The sequence below is a fragment of the Acanthaster planci genome, linkage group LG11, assembly GCF_054643075.1.
Source record: "Acanthaster planci isolate LZ-2023a linkage group LG11, COTS_SCS, whole genome shotgun sequence".
Taxonomy (NCBI): Eukaryota; Metazoa; Echinodermata; class Asteroidea; order Valvatida; family Acanthasteridae; genus Acanthaster; species Acanthaster planci.
In genome coordinates, this window is record NC_141787.1 from 8,330,399 (window position 1) to 8,336,374 (window position 5,976).

Sequence of the window (5,976 nt, forward strand, 5' to 3'; positions counted from 1 at the left end):
CATACTTTCCCAGTAAGGGTTGGGGCTAGGGTTAGGATAATAGGGTTGGGGTTGGGATACAGTTGGGGTTACAGATAGGGATGGGGTGAGGGTTGGGATTGTGGTTAGGGCAAGGTTTAGTGATATATAAGTTTGTGGTTAGGAGTAGGGGTAGGGTTAGGATAACGGGGTTAAGTTTAGGGGTAGGGTTAAGGTTAGGGTTAGGGTAAGTGATATATGGGTTTTGGTTAGGGCTAGGGTAGTTTTAGAGTAAGGGTTAGGGGTGGGGTAAGGGTTAGGATTGGGGTTGTGGTTAGGGTTATGTTTAGTGATATATAGGTTTGTGATTAGGGTTAGGGCTAGGGTTAGGATAATACGGTTAGGGATAGGGTTGGGGTTAGAGGCAGGGTTAGGGGGTAGGGTTATGGATAGGGTTAGAGTTAGGGTTAGGGGTAGGGATAGGGGTATTGTAAGGGTTAGGATTGGGGTTGTGGTTAGGGTTAGCGATATATAGGTTTGTGGTTAGGGCAAGGGTTAGGGTTAGAGTAAGGGTTAGGGTAAGGGTTAGGATTGGGGTTGTGGTTAGGGTTAGCGGTATGTAGGTTTGTGGTTAGGGTTAGGGCTAGGGTTAGGATAATAGGGTTGGGGTTAGGGACAGGGTTGGAGTTACAGATAGGGTTAGGGATAGGGTTAGGGTTACGGGTAGGGGTATTGTAAGGGTTAGGATTGGGGTTGTGGTTAGGGTTAGGGCTCGGGTTAGATTAATAGGGTTGGGGTTAGGGATAGGGTTGGGGTTACAGATAGGGTTAGGGGTAGGGTTAAAGTTAGGGTTAGGGTTAGGGTAAGGGTTAGGATAGGGGTTGTGGTTAGGGTTAGCGATATATAGGTTTGTGGTTCGGGTTAGGGCTAGGGTTAGGGTAATAGGGTTGGGGTTAGGGACAGGGTTGGGGTTACAGATAGGGTTAGGGATAGGGTTAGGGGTAGGGGTATTGTAAGGGGTAGGATTGGGGTTGTGGTTAGGGTTAGCGATATATAGGTTTGTGGTTAGGGTTAGGGCTAGGGTTAGATTAATAGGGTTGGGGTTACATATAGGGTTAGGGGTAGGGTTAAAGTTAAGATTAGGGTTAGGGGTAGGGGTATTGTAACGGTTAGGATTGGGGTGTGGTTAGGGATAACGATATATAGATTTGTGGTTAGGGTTAGGGCTAGGGTTAGGATAATAGGGTTGGGGTTAGAGATAGAGTTGGGGTTACAAATAGGGTTAGAGGCAGGGTTAGGGATAGGGTTAGAGTTAGTGTTAGGGGTAGGGTTAGGGGTAGGGGTATTGGTAGGGTAAGGGTTAGGATTGGGGCTGTGGTCAGATTTACCTTTAGGGATATATAGGTTTTTGGTTAGGGTTAGGGACAGTACGGTGAGGAATATTTTTGACGTTAGGGTTAGGATAGCGTGAGTGTTGGTGATTGGGTTAGAGAAAGGGACAGTTTTGATCAACATTTGACACAACTGAAAATACGACAACTCAAGTCAACATATTAAAAATATGTTATAAAAATGACAGGAACAGTGCTCACTTTTCAAGTAACGAGGCTCGCATCACAGGGCAAAGTATCTGAATAACTAAACCATGTATCAGATCCACCTAACAACTGAACATACTAGTCCTATTTATCAGAACTGTTGGTGTTCCTGATTTACTCCAACCCCTGGAAAAAATGGCCTGCGTGATACCACTAAGGTTGCATCCCCCAAAATGATTGTATTTCTGCTTGCGAACTCATTGATGTTCTGTGATCCCAAGGGAATTTTACAATAAAACCTGCCATGATCAGGAGGGATCACAGAAACATTTTTATAAATCCCGAATGTGGGACTGGTAGTTTCCAATTAAGGGTTAGGGTTGGGATTGTGAAATAGGGCAAGGTTTAGTTATTTATAGGCTTGTTTTTAGGGTTAGGAGTAGGGTTAGGATAATTGGGTTGGGGTTAGGGATAGGGTTAGGGTTACAGATAGGGTTAGGGATAGGGTAAAGGTTAGGATTTGGGTTGTGGTTTGGATAGGGGTTGTGGTTAGGGTAAGTGATATATGGGTTTTGGTTAGGGCTAGGGTAGTTTTAGAGTAAGGGTTAGGGGTGGGGTAAGGGTTAGGATTGGGGTTGTGGTTAGGGTTATGTTTAGTGATATATAGGTTTGTGATTAGGGTTAGGGCTAGGGTTAGGATAATACGGTTAGGGATAGGGTTGGGGTTAGAGGCAGGGTTAGGGGGTAGGGTTATGGATAGGGTTAGAGTTAGGGTTAGGGGTAGGGATAGGGGTATTGTAAGGGTTAGGATTGGGGTTGTGGTTAGGGTTAGCGATATATAGGTTTGTGGTTAGGGCAAGGGTTAGGGTTAGAGTAAGGGTTAGGGTAAGGGTTAGGATTGGGGTTGTGGTTAGGGTTAGCGATATGTAGGTTTGTGGTTAGGGTTAGGGCTAGGGTTAGGATAATAGGGTTGGGGTTAGGGACAGGGTTGGAGTTACAGATAGGGTTAGGGATAGGGTTAGGGTTACGGGTAGGGGTATTGTAAGGGTTAGGATTGGGGTTGTGGTTAGGGTTAGGGCTCGGGTTAGATTAATAGGGTTGGGGTTAGGGATAGGGTTGGGGTTACAGATAGGGTTAGGGGTAGGGTTAAAGTTAGGGTTAGGGTTAGGGTAAGGGTTAGGATAGGGGTTGTGGTTAGGGTTAGCGATATATAGGTTTGTGGTTCGGGTTAGGGCTAGGGTTAGGGTAATAGGGTTGGGGTTAGGGACAGGGTTGGGGTTACAGATAGGGTTAGGGATAGGGTTAGGGGTAGGGGTATTGTAAGGGTTAGGATTGGGGTTGTGGTTAGGGTTAGCGATATATAGGTTTGTGGTTAGGGTTAGGGCTAGGGTTAGATTAATAGGGTTGGGGTTACATATAGGGTTAGGGGTAGGGTTAAAGTTAAGATTAGGGTTAGGGGTAGGGGTATTGTAACGGTTAGGATTGGGGTGTGGTTAGGGATAACGATATATAGATTTGTGGTTAGGGTTAGGGCTAGGGTTAGGATAATAGGGTTGGGGTTAGAGATAGGGTTGGGGTTACAAATAGGGTTAGGGGCAGGGTTAGGGATAGGGTTAGAAGGTTAGGGATAGGGTTGGAGTTAGGGGTAGGGGTATTGGTAGGGTAAGGGTTAGGATTGGGGCTGTGGTCAGATTTACCTTTAGGGATATATAGGTTTTTGGTTAGGGTTAGGGACAGTAGGGTGAGGAATATTTTTGACGTTAGGGTTAGGATAGCGTGAGTGTTGGTGATTGGGTTAGAGAAAGGGACAGTTTTGATCAACATTTGACACAACTTTAAAAATACGACAACTCAAGTCAACATATTAAAAATATGTTATACAAATGACAGGAACAGTGCTCACTTTTCAAGTAACGAGGCTCGCATCACAGGGCAAAGTATCTGAATAACTAAACCATGTATCAGATCCACCTAACAACTGAACATACTAGTCTTATTTATCAGAACTGTTGGTGTTCCTGATTTACTCCAACCCCTGGAAAAAATGGCCTGCGTGATACCACTAAGGTTGCATCCCCCAAAATGATTGTATTTCTGCTTGCGAACTCATTGATGTTCTGTGATCCCAAGGGAATTTTACAATAAAACCTGCCATGATCAGGAGGGATCACAGAAACATTTTTATAAATCCCAATGTGGGACTGGTAGTTTCCAATTAAGGGTTAGGGTTGGGATTGTGAAATAGGGCAAGGTTTAGTTATTTATAGGCTTGTTTTTAGGGTTAGGAGTAGGGTTAGGATAATTGGGTTGGGGTTAGGGATAGGGTTAGGGTTAGAGATAGGGTAAGGGATAGGGTAAAAGTTAGGATTGGGGTTGTGGTTTCGATAGGGGTTGTGGTTATGGTAAGTGATATATGGGTTTGTGGTTAGGGCTAGGGTAGTATTTGAGTAAGGGTTAGGTGTAGGGGTGGGGTGGGGTAAGGGTTAGGATTGGGGTTGTGGTTAGGGTTAGGTTTAGCGATATATAGATTTGTGGTTAAGGTTAGGGCTAGGGCTAGGATAATAGAGTTGGGGCTAGGGATAGTGTTACAGATAGGGCTAGGGGTAGGGTTTGGGATAGGGTTAGGGGTAGGGGTACGGGTTAGAGGTAGGGTAAGGGTTAGGATTGGGGTTGTGGTTAGGGTTAGCGATATATAGGTTTGTGGTTAGGGCTAGGGTTAGGGTTAGGGGTAGGGTAAGGGTTAGGATTGGGGTTGTGGTTAGGGTGAGATTTAGTGATATATAGGTTTAGGGTTAGGGGTAGGATAATAGGGTCGGGGTTAGGAATGTATTGAGCGTTACAGATATGGTTAGGGTTAGGGGTATTCAGAGGGTAAGGGTGAGGATTGGGGTTGTGGTCAGAGTTACTTTTAGTGATATATAGGTTTGTGGTTATGGTTAGGGATATATATTTTTGTGGTTAGGTTTAGGGACAGTGGGGCGAGGGATATTCTTGGCGTTAGGGTTAGGATAGCGTGAGTGTTGGTTACATTTAATGTTGGCAAGACCGAAACTTTATGTTGTCATTTATATCCAGAGCCTCAATGGCCTTAACTTTTATATCAGTATTCAAGTTACAAAAAGGGACCAGGGAAAAAGTCACCCAAGTTACTTGGTCAAGAATATGTCTCTTTTCAAACTCAAATAGAACACCATCAAAATTTACCTGCCATTTCTCAAAACTTAAGAAAATATCAAATGCAAGTATTGACCATTCCGTATTTCCCTAGGTGCTGTGCATGAAAACGGCATGATGAAACACCGTCTTTGGAGTTACGATGAACTCCTGCAAAAACAGTTGTGATTGTACACACACAACACAAAGTTGGCGTATATCTTCTTTTTTTCTTTAACTCGTGTACAATTTGTCTAAAATGTACCTTTTTATTCAACCGCCGGCCTTGAGAATCAAAACCTTGACTTAACACTGGCTTGTACACAGACTGACGTATGTGAAATGACATAAAGGATGACGTGATCTTGTGATTTATAAATAAAATGTAACTTGGATAAAGATGCAAGATGACTTGTCAAAGAAGATATTAGATTTGACCTCTTATTTCAATGACAGCTACAATTAAATTGTTTTCATGTAAACCCTCAAAATGCACCTTTTTGTCTCAAGTAACCTTGCGTTCAACTTTTGTTTCACTTTTTTCAAAGGGAGCTCTAAATGATACCTGTTTTGTTTTCACGGTAACGAGCATTCCCATATTCAAGCGCAACAGACATGCTTTCCCAGTTAGGGTTCGGGCTAGGGTTAGGATAATAGGGTTGGGGTTAGGGTTGGGATTGTGGTTAGGGTAAGGTTTAGTGATATATAGGTTTGTGGTTAGGGTTAGGGGTAGGGTTAGGATAATAGTGTTTGGCTTAGGGGTAGGGTTAGAGTTACAGATAGGGTTAGGAGTGGGGTTAGGGATAGGGTAACAGTTAGGATTGGGGTTGTGTTTAGGGTGAGTGATATATAGGTATGTGGTTAGAGCTAGGGTTGATGATAGAGTAAGGGTTAGGGGTAGATGTAGGGTAAGGGCTAGGATTGGGGTTGTGGTTAGGGTAAGGTTCAGCGGTTTATAGGTTTGTGGTTAGGGTTAGGGCAAGGGGTAGGATAATAGAGTTGGGGTTAGAGATAGGGTTGGGGTTACAAATAGGGTTAGGGGTAGGGTTAGGGATATGGTAAGGGTTAGGATTGGGGTTGTGGTTAGGGTTAGTGATATATCTAGGTTTGTGTTTAGGGTTATGATATATAGGTTTGTGGTTAGGGTTAGGGATAGTAGGGTGAGGGATATTCTTGGTGTTAGGATTAGGATAGTGTGAGTGTTGGTGATTGGGTTAGAGAAAGGGATAGTTTTCGCTATATATCCACATCAACATTTGACACAACTGCAAATATGACAATTCAAGTCAACATATTAAAAATATGTCCTAAAAATGACAGGAACAGT